Source organism: Danio rerio, chromosome 12 (assembly GCF_049306965.1).
Source record: "Danio rerio strain Tuebingen ecotype United States chromosome 12, GRCz12tu, whole genome shotgun sequence".
Lineage (NCBI taxonomy): Eukaryota > Metazoa > Chordata > Actinopteri > Cypriniformes > Danionidae > Danio > Danio rerio.
This window is the reverse complement of record NC_133187.1, coordinates 49,945,576-49,967,815: the sequence shown is the minus strand read 5'-3', so window position 1 is coordinate 49,967,815 and position 22,240 is coordinate 49,945,576. Positions and strand designations below refer to the sequence as shown.

Here is a 22,240-nt window from a genome sequence, read left to right as displayed (position 1 = left end):
ATAAAGGGATGGACATGGTCAGCAGCAATACTCAGGTAGGCTGTGGCGTTGATGCTCAATTGGTACTAATGAACCCAAAGAAAATCTCCCCCACACCATTACACCACCACCACCAGCCTGAACCGCTGATACAAGGCAGGATGATCCATGCTTTCATGTTGTTGAGGCCAAATTCTGACCAGAGCATCCGAATGTGTCAGCAGAAATGGAGACTCATCAGAGCAGCAACGTTTCTCCAATCTTCTATTGTCCAGTTTTGGTGAGTCTGTGTGAATTGTAGCCTCAGTTTCCTGTTCTTAGCTGACAGGAGCGGCACCCGGTGTGCTCTTCTGCTGCTGTAGTCCATCCGCCTCAAGGTTGGCCGTGTTGTGTGTTCAGAGATGCTCTTCTGCAGAGCTCGGTTGTAACGAGTGCTTATTTGAGTTACTGTTGCCTTTCTATCAGCTGGAACCAGTCTGGCCATTCTCCTCTGGCCTCAACAAGGCATTTGCGCCCACAGAACTGCCACTCACTGGATATTTCCTCTGTCGGAGCATTCTCTGTAAACCCTAGAGATGGTTGTGCGTGAAAATCCCAGTAGATCAGCAGTTTCTGAAATACTCAGAGCAGCCCGTCTGGCAGCAACAATCATGCCACGTTCAAAGTCACTTAAATCCCCTTTCTTCCCCATTCTGATGCTCACTTTGAAATGCAGCAGATCATCTTGACCATGTCCACATGCCTAAATGCACTGAGTTGCTGCCATTTGATTAACGAGCAGTTGGACAGGTGTACCTAATAAAGTGGCCGGTTAGTGTTTATTCATTCATTCATTCTCTTTTCAGCCAAGTCCCTTTATTAATCCGGGGTCGCCACAGCGGAATGAACCGCCAACTTATCCAGCACATTTTATGCAGCAGATGCCCTTCCAGCCACATCCAATCACTGGGAAACATCCATACACACTCATTCATACACTTACACTACGGACAATTTTAGCTTATCCAATTCACCTATACTGCATGTCTTTGAACATTATAGACTCTCTATAATGTATTTTCTACTGTAATGAACACTTACAAATGGCCTTACCTCTAACCCTACCCCTAAACAAACACTGAAAGCAAACAATCTGCAGCTTTGCATTTTCAAAATACACCAGTCTATGTGACAGAATACTTCATTCTTGAAGAGCCATTTTCCTCATGGGACCAAACAAATGTCCCCACAAGGTCACAAATTACTGGTATTGCTATTACTTGGAGACATTTGGTCCCCACAACATGATAAAAACTAGGACCACACACACACACAGTTAGCCTCATACCTGATGTGAATTCCTGCATGTCGCTGGTTTCTGAGACACAGATCCTGAAGCAGTAGTGTGTCCGTCAGGCTCTTCACCCTAGTAAAAGTGCTTCAGTCTGTGTGTGTGTGTGTGTGTGTGTGTGTGTGTCCCTCAGGGAAACTGATTTCTCCGCTGCACGTGTGTGAAATGTAGCTCAGTGAGTCTCCATCCCAGATCATCACGTTCTCTGCTTCTCCCTCCTTCAGTTTCTTCTCGCTTTTCTACATCTGTGCTGATCGTGTGTTGTGGGAATATTCAATAATTCAACTGTACTGAAGAAAGTCACTGGTTCGAGTCTCAGCTGGGTCAGTTGGCATTTCTTAATGTAATTATACCTTTTACTACTTCATACTATTTCAGTTGTGCTCAGAACTGTGAAATGTATGTTTAAATCATGTTGATGAGGAGGAAATATCTTTAATTTACTGACGGAAATATGTTGGCAAAAGTCGAAGCCGCATACCCGTCAGTAAATGTGCAGTAGCGCCCCTGACCCTGGCCTGTACCAAGATGGCGGCTCTATTGACGCATTCATACTGACTACTGTGTATATAGCATGGTGGCATCAGCATACAGTACAAACATGTATTTCCAAACACCTCCAGATGTGTCATCTGAGATGGTCAACAGCAGGCGTAAACAGACCTGCTTAATTCATCCCATTGAGTGTTTACTACTAACATTACTGGCTTCTAGAATATTCTGTGCTGTTCCCGATCTGCAGATCTGTGTGATGATCAAACCACAGCGACTCGCCAATCACAAAGAGCTCAATGTAGAGGTCTATCGTACAAATACAAGAACACACACTCCCGGAAAACACCACACACATGAGCATAAAACCATCCGGCTAACATCAAAACACTGACTCTGAGATTTGCATGTTATTTGCATATAATCTCCATAAGCGTTTCTAAATGTAAACACACGACAGACGAAGCTGCCAATGCGAACTCAGATTACATTCATTATGATCTATACACACACACGCTCACTCACAACACACACACACACACACACACACACACACACACACACGTGCACACAGGCATACACACACACACACACACACACGCATGTTCACACACGCATACACACACACACATGCACGCGCGCGCACACACTTACTTATGCTCGCTCGCTCACTTACTCACACACACTCACACTTATCCACTAACACGCTCACACACACACACACACACACACACACACACACGCATGCATACTCACTCTCTCTCACACACACACACTCGCATTCAGTCATACACACACACACACATGCACGCGCGCGCACACACACTTACTTATGCTCGCTCGCTCACTCACACACACTCACACTTATCCACTAACACGCACACACACACACACATGCATACTCACTCTCTCTCTCACACACACACATACACACACACACACATACACTCACACACATTCACTCACACTCTCACACACACTTTCACACACCCACTTACTCACACACATATGCACACACACACACACACACACACACACTTACTTATGCTCTCTCACTCACTCGCATACACGCACGCATTCACTCATACACTCACACACATTCACTCACTCTCACACACACTTTCACACACCCACTTACTTACACACTAGCGCGCACACACACGCACATGCACGTGCACACACACTTACTCATGCTCGCTTACACACTCACTCGCACACACACCCGCATTCTCTCATACACTCACACACATTCACTCACACACACTTTTACACACATACTCACACTTATCCACTAACACACACACACACACACATGCATACTCACTCTCTCTCTCACACTCACACACACACACACACACACACTCGCATTCACTCATTCACTCACACTCTCACACACACTTTCACACACCCACTTACTCACACACTAGCGCACACACATCCACGCGCACACACACTTACTCATCCTCGCTCACTCACTCACTTGCACACATGCCCGCATTCTTTCATACACTCACACTTTTACATACACTCACACGCACACACATGCATGCATGCACACACTTACTCAAATGCTCAGTCAACACACACACACACACACACAGTTCCAGGGGAAAGTTTTGAATGAGTGTGCTGTGCTGGTATATATAGGCTAGTGTAAGTAGGCTACAGCGTGCCGTGTGTGTCTCTCTCAGGTCCTGTAAATGGGTCACGCTGGACACACTTAAACTGCTTCTACAGGCGGAACCAAGCGAACAGGTCCAAACACCAGCCAAAAGAACAGAACATCACCAGACGAGGAAATTTATTCAGGATCCACTCTAAAAATCACACACACACACACACACATACACACACAGACAAACCCCATTTGAACACACATACATGTATACACTTTTCAGAATGTTTCCCAAGTGAAACACATTTGACCATTATTTCTTATAATACTTTTTCTTCTGGGCGACACGGTGGCTCAGTGGTTAGCACTGTGGTCTCACAGCAAGGTCGCTGGTTTGAGTCCCGGCTGGGTCAGTCTGCGTTTCTGTGTGGAGTTTGCATGTTCTCCCCGTGTTGGCGTGGGTCACTTTTTTCAAACTTTTTAAGGTTAAAAGTTATTGGAAGAAAGATCAAGATGCCATAATGCAATTTAAAAGCAGCATAAAGCGAGGGAAAATAAAAACATGACTCACAAAATATGAAAAAAAAACTGCTCATTTACAGATATTTAACAGTGTAGTATCCTGTAAAATAACTAGTACAGTTTCATCATGTAAATCAGTGGTCATTAACCACCGGGTCGTGGAGTGGTACCAGGCCACACAAGAAATCGTTCATTATTTTTGGTTTATTTTGGAAAATGACCGTATTCTCTTGGTTACATCTAAGTCACTTGAGCACCCAAGTTAAAGCAATATAAGTAAGAAACAGACGCCTCTGAAAAGTTTCTTTGCTAAGGGGAAAAGGCCCAGTGAAGGACCCACAAACTGCCAAGGAATGGATCTGCAACCCATTTGTCAACAAATCAGGTGAATACAATATGTCTGTGAAAGAAAATCAACTGATGAAGATCACAAATGAAAACGACATTTTAGGGGCCGTTCACATATCGCATCTTTTCTAGAGTTCGCACAAGTTCATTGTTTCTAATGGAGGTTTGCAGCTTGCGCGCACAAGCAATTGACCGATCAGCTTCAGCTTGTACTGAATATACACATTAGGCAGGGTGTCCGCGGGCTCATAAAAAGTATTAAAAGTTGATAAATCAATTATGAGAAAATTAAGGCTCTTAAAATGTATTAAAAAGTCTTAACCGTGTTTTTACGAGGTCTTACATTTTTGTTCAAGCGTTGTACAAAGTGTCTGTCACCAAAAAAGCATACCTATATTTATCTTCCTCCTAATATTATCAACGGCGTGCTCGAACTACACCATTGGTACGTCCAGCCTAACTCCTCAATCCAGGTGATATCACGTAATTTAATCAAGTAAAAAGCGGGAAGGTGATGTGACGCTCTCCACATGAAGCAAAACCATAAAGCGAAACAGACGGAAAATGTAAGTTTGCGTACTCCCAACGCAATCTCACGGCAATTGGTAACGTTTTTATTTAGTGGCTAATTCGTATGAATTAATACGATCTAATTCATACTATTTAGTACGATTTGCTCATCACCCAGTGACGGTTGGGGTTAGGGGTGGGGTTAGGTGCCACGCCTCCTTCTTAAAATCATACATTTTCATACGACTGAACTTGTACGAATTCGTACGAATTACCCACTAAACTGACAAAACGTCAAATACTTACGTTTCCCCGTGAGATCAGGCTGGTACTCCTGGTTGGAGAAAGACAAGTTTAAACAGTGGCGGAAGCCTGTCGCTGAACACAACAGTGTAGTTTATTATTTCAAGCGTTGTTTCTTCAGAGCTTATCTGAGTTCTGTTGCATGGTTGTGCTACATTGATTTATTTAAATACAACTTTTTATTAACAACTGTTCCTAGAGTTTAATTAAAGTGGCGATGAGGTCGTATATTTTTTAAATATTTTTAGAAGGTCTTTAAAAGGAATTAAAATTATCTTATGATGTCAGGTGACCAAAATCCAATGTCTAGCCAGCGTCTAAGGACAACATTATTTAGATGTCTAATAATGACATCAAATGACGTTGATATTTGGTTGATTTTAGGTTGTTAGAAAGTGACCAAAATCCAATGTTGAGCCAACATCTTAAACCAACATCCTATTGACTTCAAATCCTGACATTTATACATCAGTTATGGCTACAAAATTCAACATCTGACAGATCTCATAGTGGTGATGTCGACACAACGTCAAGCTGTAACATCATTAGACGTTGATATTTGGTTGGTTTTAGGTTGTACGTTGGACATTGACTGTAAACCAGATTTTCATTTCCAAACAAAATTCAGCGTCTCCACGATGTTAGGGTACAATTTCAATCTAACGGCATGTTGACGTCTTGTGTCTGCTGGGTGTTTAAGGCCATTTCAGTCATCATACAGTAAATATCCATCATCTTCTCATCAGTGACATGCATCTAAACCATACTCGGTCCTGGAGGGCTGGTTTCCTGCAAAGTTTAGTTCCAATCCCAATTAGACGCACCTGGGCTAGCTAATCAAGCTTTCTAGAGACATTCATGCAGGTGTGTTGAGGCAAGTTGGAGCTAAAATCTGCAGGTCACCAACCCTCCAGGACTGTGTTTGGGCATCCCTGATCTAAACAGTCTCTGGGTCAATGCGTGTAGATTTTGAACATCTTCTTGGACACTTTTAACGCTTCCAAACAGTTTGCTGCAATGTAAAGCGCACATGTCCTGAGGTAGTTCATTATGATGCAGTTTACCTTCTATGTGTGATTTGATTGGACAGAAATCACAGGACTGATTTTTCTAATCCCCATAGACAACAAATAATACAGTAGTGACTGCAGGCTGAAGGACAGTAGTGGAGTGAAAGTACAGATACTGCACTAAACATGTACTCAAGGACAAGTAAAAGTGCACATTAATAACACTACTTAGTAAATTACAACTTCTGAGGAAAACTACTCAATTACTGTAATTTGAGTGTTTGTAATTAGTTACTTTACACCACTGGTAAAACTTCCCTGCTAAAAAATCCAGCTTAAACCAGCCTAGGCTGGTTGGCTGGTTTTAGCTGGTCGACCAGGCTGGTTTTAGAGGGGTTTTGGCTACTTCCAGCCTGGTTTAAGCTGGACATAGCTGGTTTTGGCTGGGCTCTCAGCCTGGCTAGGCTGGTCAAGCTGGTTTTAGCTGGTCATCTCCCAGCCTAACCAGCTAAGACCAGGCTGGAAACCAGCCTGGAAGTGGCCAAAACCCCTCTAAAACCAGCCTGGTCGACCAGCTAAAACCAGCCAACCAGCCTAGGCTGGTTTAAGCTGGATTTTTCAGCAGGGTTGTATCAGAGTTACAGCAATGTTCTGTCAGCTTGTCCTCTTCTGAGAGAATGGTTGGCCGCAATGTATAATGGATTGGCCGTAGTGTATAAATGTGTGTGTGAATGAGTGTTTCCCAGTACTGGGTTGCAACTGGAAGGGCATTCGCTTTGTAAACCATATGCTGAAATAGTTGGCGGTTCATACTGTTGTGGTGAATAAAGACAGTAAGCTGAAGGAAACTGAATGAGTGACGTATATGAAGTGATAGGCTTTTTATTTAGTCCCACATATCAACACACTGCACAGCTCTAGTGATTTAACAATGTCGCTTCAGTACAGTCGACTTGAATCATTATGGTGTCTTCTCTTGACATCAGCCCTTGACCCAGAATATGGTGTGCTTGTACGAGGATATATTTTTAATGGCCTCATTCTGTGAAATCTGATCATAAATATGGTGTCTGATCAAACCAGTGTTTGATCTCCTAAACCCGCAGTGAACCTCAGGACTATTTATCATCACTTTACATAACCAGCGGCTCCTGCTGGGCTTAATGCTGCTCATTTATGTCGGTTTTGGAAAAAGCTCAATGGGGACGATCTAAAAAAAAGATCTCATCTGCTTTTTCTGCTCATTTTCTCTGTCATTTAACAGAATCCCCTTGGGCTTAGGGTGGATGAGATGATTGTGCATGCATTAATAATCATTATGTGCAGGTCTGGTGCATCATATATACAGTAGAGCTGAATGATATTGGAAAATTCCGATAATTTAATTTTCTACGATATATATTGTGAGAAGGGTGGCACAGTGGGTGGAGCTGTCGCCTCACTGCAAGAAGGTCGCTGGTTTGAGTCCCGGCTGAATCAGTTGACATTTCTATGTGGAGTTTGCATGTTCTCCCCGTGTTGGTGTGGGTTTCCTCCAGGTGCTCTGGCTTCTCCCACAGTCCAAATACATGCACTACAGGGGAACTGATGAACTAAATTGGCTGTAGTGTATGAGTGTGTGTATGAATGAGTGTGTATGGGTGCTTCCAAGTACTGGGTTGCGGCTGGAAGGGCATCCGCTATGTAAAACATATGCTGAAATAAATGGCGGTTCATTCCTCTGTGGCGACCCCTGATGAATAAAGGGACTAAGGACAATGAATGAATGAATGAAATTGTTTTGGATAAAAGTGTCTAAATATCACATGCATTATTGCAATTTATTTTGACAGAGGCAGAACTCTCAGATAGAAATCTGATATATTGCAACATTGGCTAATTACATATTTGACGAACATTTCAGTTTTGGATTTTACAAATATAAAAAAAGGATTTTATGCAACATATGTTTGGAAATATTGCACAAATGGCTGTTAGCATATAGTGCTCAACAGATACGAGTACCTCATATGTGTGTTCTCTAAAGCCTATGATCAAAGCGCTGTGCTTACAATGTTTACTTCAGTGCATCGCGTCATCAGCGGCTAAAAATCAATTCCATTGGTGCAGAACTACAGATTGAGGTGCGTGGTGCTCGCAGAGCAGATAAGTGCTGGAGCAGTGGTCCCCAACCTTTGGGCCACAGAGTAGCACCGGTTTATAAAAAAATTGGTACTGGACCACACAAAAAAAAAGCATTAATTATTTCCCTTTTATATTTAATTTGAGTCTGAACGATCTTTATTTTGTAAAATCTTTTACTTTGAAAAATGAGCGTATTCTCTTGTTACATCTCGGGCACTTGAGTGCCAAAACTTAACTCACAGACTAGCAAAATGAGTAAAACTGCAGCACGACGTGCTTGCGTATTCCAGGCGTCCGCAGTTTAAAACATCCTAACCTTTCAGAATACCGCACGGCGAGTCACATGACAAGAACTGACTGATCAGCTGCATATTTTGTATGGAAAATAATTTCGTTGAATGAATATGACCCTCTTATATATATGCCTCTTTTCGGAACTGTGCAATGCTGTAACTGTTTAATTTGGCCAACTACACTACTTTATTTCAATACTGGTGATTATGGAGGTACTTGGAGAGACTGGATTATGGAGGTACTTGGTGAAAAAATTTGAGAACCTACAATATTATATTTGTGCATATACATTAGATTAGTCAGTACTGAAGCTAAAACTGGAGCTTATCTAACAAAATAACTTACAATAATGGTTCAAAAATTAGTAGCCCAAATGTCTATGTTATAGAAAATATTAAATATATACTTTTAAAAATAGCAAAAATCAAGAGAAACAAAAAATATATAGAGTTTAGTTAAAAATGTTGTAGGTTGTCATTTTTTTGTGCTATTTTGCATTAATTTAAATATGTCATCTTTCCATTTCTAAAGATGTTCTGTGGCTGAAATATTATTTTAATAAATAAATCTGCTTAATAAATCTGTTTTGTTGTATATTACCCATATTCACTAATAAATAGAGAAAAATATTCATTTTCAAAATGAGGTGTACTCATGCATCCTGAGCACTGTATATATTTTTTAACCATACAAATATGTGCATACTGTAGTACAGTTTATTAGCTAAAATGAGATAGATGTGTTAATGTATGGCCATATATGAACATGATTACATTCAATATATTTGTACATACAGTCAAGCCCAAAATTATGCATACCTTTGGCAAATTATGACTTATTATTATTCAACCACTGAGTTGTTTTTGTTTTTGGTTTGTTTTTTTGACCGGAAATGACCCAAGCTACTCCCAAAAGATAATAAGACATCGTATAAGAGGCATTGTGGAAACATATTTCCTGTCATTTAGATTTGAACAAAATCTTGAATTTGCCAGGGCTGTGAATAGTTTCAGCCTTGACTACTACAGCTATATCTTCAGCCTATATCTTTCACTCATTCATTTACTTGTCAGCTTAGTCCCTTTATTAATCCAGGGTCACCACAGCGGAATGAACCGCCAACTTATCCAGCACATTTTTACGCAGCGGATGCCCTTCCAGCCGCAACCCATCCCTGGGAAATCTCCACACACTCATTCACACACACACTCATACACTACGAACAATTTAGCCTACTCAATTCACCTGCACCGCATGTCTTTGGACTGTGGGGGAAACCTGAGCACCCGGAGGAAACCCACGCTAACGCAGGGAGAACATGCAAACTCCACACAGAAACGCTAACTGAGCTAAGAATCGAACCAGCGACCCAGCGACCTTCTTGCTGTGAGGCGACAGCACTACCTACTGCGCCACTGCTTCGCCCCGGCCTATATCTATATATTCAAATATTTGCATATATGACATTTTTATAAATGTAAAATCCACATGTAAGCTTGTAAGTCATTTGCATATATTTCCATATATCAGATGTCTATGGGTTGATATCTGATGTGAATGAATGAATGTGAGCAGGTCTGTGCAGCTGAATTCAGCCCAGTTTGTGGTCTGGTGTTTCTGTGCTAGGACACAGAGATCTGGGCATCAGCGGGTGCTCCCGGTGCCCGGCGCTGCCAGCCTTTCACTGGGAACACGGGCAACAACAGACCTACTTTACATGACCAAAAAAAAAAGAGAGAAATCTCTGATGAAAACAGCAGCACAAGAGAATCATCTGAGATTCCTGCGGTGCTGTGATGAAATTAGAAATGAAGGATGTCAATCGATGGAAAATAAAGTCATTGGTTTATGTTAGTTAAAGGGCACCTATTATGCAAACATCACATCAATAAGGGGTTTAAACAGTGTGTGAATATCTCCAGCCTCTAATGGGAAACATGAATTAACTGTATGTTTTATGATCAGACTTGATGGAAACAGTCTGCAGAAACACTTTGATTGACATTCTCCCTTTGCACGCGTCATTAGACGGAGAAAGCCCCGCCCACTACACACCATCTCTCCCTCATTAGCATATAGAACGTTAGGGTGCTTTCACACCTACACTTTTGTTTCGGAACGTATCTCGTTTGCCCAGTTAGCGCGGTTCGATTGGCATATGTGAACAGGGCAATCGCGCTCTGTTCCGCGCCAAAGTAATCGCTCCGAGATCGCTTGAATGAGGTGGTCTCGGCTCGATTGAAACGAACCCTGGAGCGGTTCGATTGTAGTGAGAAAGCGATCCGATCCGAGCGCGGTTATATCACTGTGTTTTATGGATATGTAATAGGCATATACGGCTATATGAAGAGAGAATTATGATTGGGGCGGGAAGTTTCGCGAGTCTCCGGATGCCCGCAAACGAGTGATGATCTCCCGGTAATCTCGCGTCTCCCTACAGGTCCTCAAATAGGCATAGTCTCGCACCCTTCTCACCCCTCCCCTCCGCATCTCTCCTCAGACACATCGCGCGCACACCCTGTCAATCACCACCAAACCACCACCTCTCCTGACAGCTTAGCGTGACGCTGCAAAATAAACCCTGACACTCTGACCAATGTGAGGAGAGTTTACTCGCACGTGACTTGTTTTAGCTCTTTTGGTCCGATTAGAAACTTTGCCGTGTGAAAGCGAACCGCTCCAAGAGCAAAGAGCAACAATGTAACAATTGTAATCTCTGTTTCGGAACAACTGAATCGATTCACAGGTGTGAAAGCAGCCTTAGTCTTGTTTTTGAATCTGCCACTATGCTGACACACAGGAGTCTGTAGCTCCGCCCTCTCTTGAAAAGAGCACAATCTCATTTGAATTTAAAGCGACAGTCACCAAAACACCACAATTAGCATCAAAGCAGGGTCAGTTTCAGAGAGTTATAAGACATTATCTGCGTGTTATTTTGTGCTGAAAAGTCACTACACACTTTAAAGAGAGTTATTTTAATTAATAATAAAAATTCCTTACATTTATATAGCGCAAAATAGATCCCATTTTGTGTATTTGTTGACATGAACCAAGAATGGACAACACTTGTCCAACATTTATTAGTCATAGTTCACTAATGCATTATTTAAAATACTAATGCATGCTTGTTGACATTAGTTTATGCACCGTGAGTTAACATTAACTACTAATGAACAACTGTCTTTAATTAAGTAAGGTTAAGAAAGATCATATATACTGTAATAAATGTATTGTGCATTGTTTGTTCATGCTAGTCAATGCATTAACTAACTTTGAGGAATACACCCTTATTGTAGAAGTGTTACCAAGTAATCTGTCATTCACTAACCCTGTAATTGGGTTCAAACCCATATCATGTTATTTATAAGCAATAAATAATATTCTGGGGTGTGTGATGTATTTCCATCACCCTGTGTTAATGCACATTTTGAAGTTTTGCATGAGAAATGAGTGATGGAAATGGTCAATGGTCAAAGTAAGGGTTTTTTGTGCTTAGATAATATGAGAAATAGAGAAATAATTAGAGATGGAAGTGCATTTACAGAGTAAACACTGATCTAGCAAACATTACACTCAGGTAACCCGGTTGTGCTTGCATTGTTTACTGTTATTTGCTAAGTTACTAATACTACTTCTAGCCACTCTAACAACGCACCTTTGCATTTGTTTATTTTTTATTTTGTTGTTTATCGAAAGCAGGATTGGCTGAGTTTATTAGCTTAACAGTTCATTAATTTATTACTAATAATTAATTAATTAACTACTTAACTTAATTAATACTAAGAATGGAAACCCGGTTATAGCCACAGAAATTATTGCAACAATTGTTATTATTGCATTTTAAGATAATTCTACGCCACAAATTATATAATGATTATTTAAAATCTGTAATTTTATGTGTAAAAGGTAAACATCCTAATAGAAAATTTGACAGTGGTGATGTAGAATTTAAATATTAATGTAAATTGGACTGATAATGTTATTAATGAATGTGTAATATTATTAATAGGATTTAGATTTTCCAATTTGTACCATATTTTTTGCTTAATAATGTACATCTATAATATACAGTTGAAGTCAGATTTATTCGCCCCTCTTTGATTTTTTTTCTTTTTTAAATATTTCTCAAATGATGTTGAACAGAGCTATGAAATTTTCACAGTATGTGTGATAATATTTTTTCTTCTGGAGAAAGTCTTATTTGTTTTATTTCGGCTAGAATAAAAGCAGTTTTTAATTTTTTATACGGCATTTTAAGGTCAATATTATTCGCTCCTTTAAGCTATTTTTTATGATTGTCTCCAGAACAAACCATCATTTATACAATAACTTGCCTAATTACCCTAACCTGCCTAGTTCACCTAATTACCCTTTAAATGTCACTTTAAGCTGTATAGAAGTGTCTTGAAGAATATCTAGTCTAATATTATTCACTGTCATCATGACAAAGATAAAATAAATCAGTTATTAGAGATGAATCATTAAAACTATTATGATTATTAATTTTAAAATTACCTATTTTATTGCCTAAGAAATATACTTATTTCCTCAACTCTTGCATCTGAACTCTTCATTTATTTATATTTTCAGAAGTGACCTGACATTGGTGTAGCTAAAAGTTATTTTTAAGACCTGATCGTCAACATTCACAAGCCTTTGCACGAGTCTTTGAGTAGAAATACAGTGTTTTATTAGTGTGTCTGTCACAAAAAGCATCTCACGACTTCACAAGACGTCTAGTGCATAAATTAGGAGACTTTCATTGTGCTTTAAGAGTGCTTTATCATCCTCTTGTGAGACTGACTAGCTTCCTCTGTTCTGATGACGGCTCTATTAATAGTCGTGTGTTATTAATGGAGAACTGTGGGGTACAGGAAGCCACACCTGACTGATGTGCACTTCAGATATAATACAGTTATATTAACAGATTACAGAAGCTCACGCAGAGGTGAAGCTCACACAGATTTCAGAAACACGTCTGCACTTTCACACTTTGATAATATTTTAGGCTGTGGCGGTTATTTGATGTTTATTCTGATTAAAATTCAACATATTTTTATTTCTGTTATTCCAGGAACAGTTTTTTTTCTTCATTTCTGGTATTATTAAAAGCAAAACGCTCAGAAATCTGCTGACGCTGTGCTGTAATTAAATGAGAAAATGCTACTGCACAACAAACCTCGATGATATTTTGTGTTTGCTGTTGTTTTTTCCTTTCACACACACTCACACACACTTCTCCATGAGAAACCTCGCAACTCCCAAAGGACAAAAACGTCAACAAATTACTGCACAGGAAATGAGGTCATCAGACTACAATCTGAGCATGAACACAGGCGAGTGTAAGAGTGAGAGAGAGACATATGTGTGTGTGTATATGTGCTTGTGTGTGTGTGTGTGTGTGTTTGAGCAAGAGTTTGTGTTGTTTGGTGTGTGGTATGCGTGTAATAAAGAGTGTGTGTAGTTTATGTCTGCAACTGAGTGTTTGTGTGTGAGTGTGTATAATGTGTGTGTGTGTGTGTAATGTGTGTCTGAGTGTTTGTGTGTGAGAGAGTGTGTATGTAGTTTTTGTCTGTAAGTGAGTGTGTATATGTGTAGTATGCGTGTGTGTTTATGTATGTGCAAGAGTGTGTGTGTGTCTGAGAGTCTGAGAGTGCACGTGTGTGTGTGTGTGTGTGTGTGTGTGTGTGTGTGTGTGTGTGTGTGTGTGTGTGTGTGTGTGTGTGTGTGTGTGTGTGTGTGAGAGAGAGAGAGAGAGATCGTATGTGTATGCAAGTGTGTGGTATGCATGTAAAAAAGAGTGTGTAGTGTTGTGTCTGTAAGTGAGTGTGTATGTCAGTGTGTGTAATGTGTGTATAAGAAGTTGGCGGTTCATTCTGCTGTGGCGACCGCAGATTAATAAAGGGACTAAGCTGAAAAAAAAAGAATTAATGAATAGTGTGTGTAAGCATGAGTGTGTGTGTGTGTGTGTGTGTGTAGGGGGTGTATATGAGTGTAAGAGTGTGACTGCATGTGTGTGTGTGTGTGTGTGTGTGTGTGTGTGTGTTTGTTTACAGGCTGCAAGAACAGCAGATGTGTGTTTGGCCATCATAATCTTCTCCCACACAGAACAGCTCATAATAGAGTCACACTTTCAGCACACACACACCAGCATAACTGACTAACAGTGTGTGTGTGTGTGTGTGTGTGTGTGTGTGTGTGTGTGTGTGTGTGTGTGTGTGTTAGTCAAACAAACAGGAAAACCATTCATTCATTCATTCATTCATTCATTCTCCTTTGGCTCAGTCCCTTATTTATAAGAGGTCGCCACAGTGGAATGAACCGCCAACTATTCCAGCACATGTTGTACACAGCGGATGCCCTTCCAGCTGTAACTCAGTACTGAAGAACACCCATACACACACACACACACACACACACACACACAGTCCAGTGTTAGGACTTGTGGGGGAAAGCGGAGCACCCGGAGAAAACCCACGCCAACACGGAGAGAACATGCAAACTCCACACAGAAACACCAACCCAGCTAGGATGGAACCAGCGACCTTCTTGCTTTGAGGCCACAGTGCTAACTACTAACCCACCATGCCGCCCCCCTCTAACATCAGATAAATACAATAAACGGCCAGTAGTAAACACACTGAGCTAACACCACCATCAAACAGCACGGCAGGCTGAATTCAGTGTGTCAGTGAATATGAAACACACTTTGTCTCCTCAAGCAGACTTCATTAGGCACTAAAGCTCATTCAGGGCTTTGTCACAGTGAAACGCAGCTGATTTGAGGTCAGCGGGTCACCGGTGGGTCCTAACCATAGACTGTAAAAGATATTGACGTACTATCCGTCACGTCACCCATGGGTTTAGGAAGAACCCAAAAGAAGCTACCAGTAGGCGTGGCCAAGCGTTACCATTTTGTTTGTGCGTCATCGCACCAACCGGGCCATACTGAACACATGCTGGCATTTTGCTTAGACTGGCTTTCCTATGGGAGAAACGCTTAATACTTCATTACCTGCGACTCGTTTGTGTTCTGAAGGTTGTGTACTATATCAATAGTGTTTAGTCTTTTAAAAACACTGCTGTAACACATCGAGCCACTAAGCAGTGTTCTTTTGACGTTTTGGAGACAATCCAACACTAATATTGCTGAAGGGGCTAATAATATTGACCTTAAAATGGCTTTAAATCAATTTAAAACAAATAAGACTTTTCCAGAAGAACAAATATTATAGGAAATACTGTGAAAAATTCCTGAATCTGTTCAATATCATTTTGGGAAATATTGGAAAAAGAAAATTCCCAGGTGGTATAATAAATTTGACTTCAACAGTATAAAGAAAAACGTCACACTATACAATATATGTCAATTGTTGATGTTCTCAGGCCCCCAAAAATCATCATTATCATTTAAATGAAAAGTCAAAACATGTGAAATGTTGTTCAGATTTTAGTTGTGCATGCAGTGTAGTGGTGCATGCATGCATGTGTGGAATAATCAATCCTGTTAAAAGTCACATGCACCAATCAAATGCGCTCCAAAAAGTAAGTCCTGCCCACTTCATTATAAACAACTGTCAGGCAGCATTCAGCAGTCTGCAAACCACAGCTCCTGACTAAACTAAAGGCTATTTAAAAACAAGGACAGCCCAAGGAGCTCTAATATACCTGGAGCTTTCAGCAGCACTGCTACCACAGCCATTCATTTTTACACCAAGAGGCTTTGTTTATAAGTTATGAGTACACCTACACAAAATCTGCACGCAGTAAGTCCAATACCCTAGTATTCAGTTTTTAAATTTATTCATTTTCTTTTGGCTTAGTCCCTTATTTATCAGGGGGTTCCACAGCGGAATGAACCACCAGCTATTCCAGCATATGTTTACACAGCGATTGCCTTTCCAGCCACAACTCAGTACTAGGAAACACTCATACACACTCATACACACTCATTCATACACACACTCATACACTACAGCCAGTTTAGATAATCTAATTCTCCTATAGCGCATGTGTTTGGACTGTGGGGGAAACCGGAGCACCCGGAGGAAACCCACACCAACACGGGGAGAACATGCAAACTCCACACAGAAACACCAAATGACCCAGCCGGGACTCAAACCAGTGACCTTCTTGCTGTGAGGCCACTGTGCCATCTTACTTCTTATATCAATTTCAGTTATATCATTGACAAATATGCACATTTTTGTATAAGGGATTCATAAAAATACACAAATTGGTGCAAGGCACTCGAAAAATAGATGACAAATGCCAATTTTGACATGCCAATAAAGGTTTTTTAACTTTTTCACCTGTTTTGAGTGCCTTTTTTACAATACTAGTTTGTAAAGTAATATTTTCTGTCTTTTAGTAGATACAATAGAGGTAAATCTAATTGTATTTGCATTGTAAATCTTAAATACATGTTTTAAAAATAATAATAATAATAAATAGATATATATTTATATTATTCTTTACTAATTTTTTGTTTTTTGTTTTTAGCTACTATACTTCCAAATCATCCCACGTACATCTACAGTTTTTGTTTTTTACAAAATTCTGCACAGAAATAGCCAAAAAATATCCATAAATTCTGTCTGGCCTTAGTTATGAGCAGTGAAGCAAGCTGAAGGAAAATCACAAGACGAATCTGAATCTAAATCACTAAATATGTTCTTATTTTATTTTTTCTTTAAATATCTTTCTATAGGTGAATTAAATAAGCTAAATTAGCCGTGCAAGGGTGTATGGGTGTTTCCCAGTAATGGGTTGCGGCTGGAAAGACATAAACATATGCTGGATAAGTTGGCGGTTCATTCTGCAGTGGAGACCCCTGATTAATAAAGGGACTAAGCTGGAAAAAAAATGAAAGAATTAATAAAGGCTTCAACAGAGGCATGCATTATGATTGTTAGGATATTAGGAATATTAACGATTGTTAATATTACAACTACTATAACAAATAGTGCAATAGGTATTTAAGTATTAAGTTATTCCTTTCTGAGATTTTTTAATTGGGTTATATATTATATAACTATATTTTATTCATTCATTCATTTTCTTTTCAGCTTAGTCTCTTTATTAATCCGGGGTCCCCACAGCGGAATGAACCGCCAACTATTCCAGTATATGTTTTTACACAGCGGATGCCCACCAGCTGCAATCCATCACTGGGAAAAACTATATTGTTATATATTTCTGAAATTATAAAAGCTTACTTATGTTAGGATTTTATAGTGTTTGTGTAGTGATGTTTTTATGTTCTTGTTGGGTCTGATGCAACGTAATTTCATTCCGCTTTACAATTTATTGTGATTTTTTGAATGACAAAATAAACTGAAGCTGAACTGATAATCCTAATTCATGGAGAAAATGAGTGTAGTTTTTACTCTAGAGCTCCTTTCTCGCGGATTCACAAAGCATTTCAAGCCAAATCATGTGAGCTGTAGGTTATGGGTGAAGTGTCCAGGCATGCTGCGTTGTCCATCAATGGACAAAGATGCCATGGTTGGATGGATGTTTTGTTTTTTTAGCTTCCAGTTTTACACATTGAAATGCAGCCATTTACAATCATACAAAATTATTTACAACTATAACATTTGTGCATTTACTAAATATACAAATTAAAAGGATATGTCTATATATAAAAAACAAAGAAACACACAAAAAAATAATGCTCCTCCTGTTTTGATTAGTGACAGTCTATTCAAAAGTGACTTTTCCCATCTCATACTGAATACAAAGTACTACAAACATGTATTGAAGAATTTATCAATACGGAACTGCAAACTAGGAACTGCATTGTCCACAAAAGTTTTATTCATCCACTTCCACTTCCTCTATTAACTGATGAAAAGACTTCATATATTATCAAATACAGTTGAAGTATTATTCGCCCCCTTTGAATTTCTTTTTCTTTTTTAAATATTTCCCAAATTATGCTTAACAGAGCAAGGAAATTTTCACAGTATGTCTGATAATATTTTTTCTTCTGGAGTAAGTCTTATTAGTTTTAGTTCAGCTAGAATAAAAGCAGTTTTTAATTTTTTAAACACCATTTTAAGGTCAATATTATTCGCCCTTTTAAGATATTTTTTTTTTTTGATAGTCTAAAGAACAAACCATCATTATAGAATGTCTTGCCTAATTATCCTAACCTTTTTACCCTAATTAACCTAGTTAAGCCTTTACATGTAACTTTAAGCTGTATATAAGTGTCTTGAAAAACGTCAATAAATATTATTTACTGTCATCATGGCAAAGATAAAATAAATCAGTTATTAGAGATGAGTTATTATTATGTTTAGAAACGTGCTGAATAAATCTTCTCTCCGTTAAAAAAAAATTAGGGAAAAAATAAACAGAGGGGCTAATAATTCTGACTTCAACTGTAAGTGCTGATTAGCTACTGTAAAAAAATATGTGTAAATTAGCAGTTTTCAGTATTTTGTGATTCATGTTTTTATTTTCCCCTTTTTATTTCTGCTTTTGAGATGCATTATGGGATCTTGATCTGTCCTCCAACAACTTTTAACCTTGAAGTTTGTAAAAGTGACTGTTATGAACATTTATGACAGTTTGCAGTGCTGTATTCTCTGGGTTTGTGTTGTATAGTATGCCACAAAAACCTTAATAAACGGCCAGTACATATATTATCCAGACTTATTTCACAAAATACAGAAACCATTAATTAGCAGACATTTTTACAGTGATAACTAAGGGCCAGACAGAATCTGCGGACGTTTCTACAGAGAATTTTGGTAAAAATCTGCTGAATTATTTTGGGAGTATCATAACTAAAACCTAAATATGTGAAATAAAAATAATATCTTCTTAACTTGTATTTAATATTTAAAATGCAAATTCAATTAGATTCACTTCATTTGGTAAACAAAGCAAGTCTCTCAAATAATATCTCTACAAAAAGACAGAAAATATGACTACAAACTGCATTGTACACTGAAAAAAATGGTGTCCGCAAAATTGTTGCAAGCAATTTTTTTTAAAAATTTATTTGTGTTAAATTTAATCAAACAAATTAAATTTAGTATTGTTCAACTTAATTTGTCTGTTTAAATCCAACCCAAACAAATTGTTTACAACCACTTAACCAAAAACATATTTGAGTAAATTCAAGGAATCATCTTTGAATAATTTTTTTCAGTGTACATAAATCAGATGAACATTTTTAATATTAGTCGATAATATTATTGTAACTAATTTAAACACTGAATAAATCTAGATTTACACACATTTACTCAAGTAAATAAACAGAATTAATGATGGGCTAAACATCTGCAGAATTCACAGTGGGCCTAGTAATAAGTTATCCTTTATAAAGTAAGGCTTGACAACATCTATCATAGTATTTGGTGTTTGCATCTTTGTCCAAAGCATGGATGGATGGTTTATATAGTGTAGTGACCGCATCTACCAGCAGAGGCTAACCAGTCTGTATACTGACCAACCAGACCTTGAGCACTTAAAATAAACTTCCTGTTCCAGAAGAACATGTCAACATGGGAGGAAAACCGTGCGGCTTCAGCTATTTCATACAGGAGCTTCAGTCTCAGTCTGTGAGTCATATAAAGGGCCAGACAGAATCTGCTATTTCTGTGGAGAATTTTGTAAAAAATGTGTGGATTTATGCAGATTTTAAAAATATCATAACTAAAAACGTAATATATGAAACAAAAAGTTATATCTTTTTAACTCATTTAATTGCAACTCCATCTAGGTTTACTTATTTGGTAAACAAAGCAAGACTCTCATTTAATAGCTCTACTCAAAGACAGAAAATATTACTTTACAAACTGTATTGAAAATAAATCAAAATGTACACCTTCAAATTTGTCAATAATATTAGTGAAATTAATTTAAAAACTGAATAAATCTAAATTTACACACTTTTACACAAGTAAACAGACTAGTCATATATTATGTAGTAGTAATTTTTATATATTAGTATTATTACCTCATTAGCTATGGTAAACAGCTAGTTTAAACACAATACTACACAATTTTTTTTTTTTTTTTAGTTTTTGCTGCTTGTTCTTACTACTTATTTAAAAAGAGCCCATTCATTCACAGTTCTTGAGATTTTTTGTTGGGACAGCTTAATTGTTCCACTTAAATTTGTATAAACAATCTATGACAGCATAAATTATAACTTAATATTAATAGTTCACCCCAAAATGTACATTTATTCACTATCAAGTGGTTCCAAATCTTTGACTTTCTTTGATTCTGTTAAACACAAAAGTAGATATTTTGAAGAATGCTGGAAACCTGTAAGTGTTGACATCCATTGCAGGAAAAACAAACACAATGGAAGTCAATGCTAATTTCCAATGTCGCAACAGAAGAAAGAAACTCAAACTGCTTTGAGGGTGAGTAAACGATGACAGAAATGTTATGTTTGGGTGAGCTGTCTCTTTAAGTTGAGAAATCCGTGGAGTCATTTACAACATTAACAGTCGTTGGTCTGTGTAAATACAAGATATGAAAATACCATATACCTAGAGCTTAAAATGTTTTTATTATTGTGTTAATGACAAAATATTTTTATTATTCCGATTAAATAAGGAAAAATATTGACAATTATGAGCAAACTGCTTATGATGTAAACAATGACTGAATTGCTAACTAAAAAAGAAGGAAGTTTGTTGATTGTAAATATTGTTTTTTTCACAGAAAGAGACCTTTAAACCTCACGATAATCACTCAACTGATAAACCGCGTCCTGTTTATGCTGTATTACAGATTATTACTCGTCAGAATCACCTTCTAGTCCAGATAACCGACCAACTTCAGTCAAAGCAAACATTCGCGTTTCCAAAACAAACTGAGGAAAAACCTGCTTCAGTGTCAATAATAGATCATAACTTCCCTCATCTGAGTAAAACATGACCATAATAACACATATCGCTGTATATTCCGTGAGTCTGTCAGAGTAAATCGCCTGTACTCACCATACTGTAGTTCTCTCAGGGTTTGTTATTATTACTGGCCAGCTTTAATATCGCGGACTTTTCTGCGCTCCTCCAGCAGAGACTGAAGAAGTTCCTGATGCGCGTCTCCGAGCGCGTGCACATCACGCCCCTCCTCCATCCACTAACCCTCTACTGTCCGAGCCAGTAAAAACTATGAAGAAGGGCTGCTTCATGAATATTCATTAAATACATGTTGTTGAGCTCGTCACTGATTGGCTAAAGACATTACACTGGTGGACGGGGCTACTCATCGCTTGTGTTGTTTATTATTAACGAGGTTTGGTCACTGAACGGGAAAATTAATAATTAATAAATTAATGAATAAATAAATAAATAAAATGAATCAATAAATAAATAAATGAATAAATAAATAAATAAAATTAATAAATAAATGAATGAATAAATAAATAAAATTAAAGAATAAATAAATATAATGAATAAATAAATAAATAAAATTAAAGAATAAATAAATATATATAATGAATAAATAAATAAATAAAATTAAAGAGTAAATAAATATATATAATCAATAAATTAATAAAAATTAATGAATAAATACATAAAATGAATAAATTAATAAATAAATAAAATTAATGAATAAATAAATACATAAAATGAATAAATAAATTAAATTAATGGAAAACTAAATAACAAAATAATAAAATTTATGAATTAAAAATGAATGAATAAATAAAATAAATAAATAATAAAATAATAAATA

At 38.0% G+C, this 22,240-nt stretch overlaps 1 protein-coding gene across 2 annotated transcripts in view; it reads right to left on the bottom strand.

Annotated features, from left to right (window-relative positions):
• Positions 1 to 21,582, bottom strand: part of lzts2b (leucine zipper, putative tumor suppressor 2b) — a 41,505-nt gene extending 19,923 nt beyond the window's left edge. For both annotated transcript variants that reach the window (XR_012388267.1, XM_017358600.4), the window contains exon 1: positions 21,499 to 21,582. The gene's annotated coding sequence lies outside the window, so the exon portion shown is untranslated. The remainder of the gene's footprint in view (positions 1 to 21,498) is intronic.
• Positions 21,583 to 22,240: the final 658 nt, after the last annotated feature.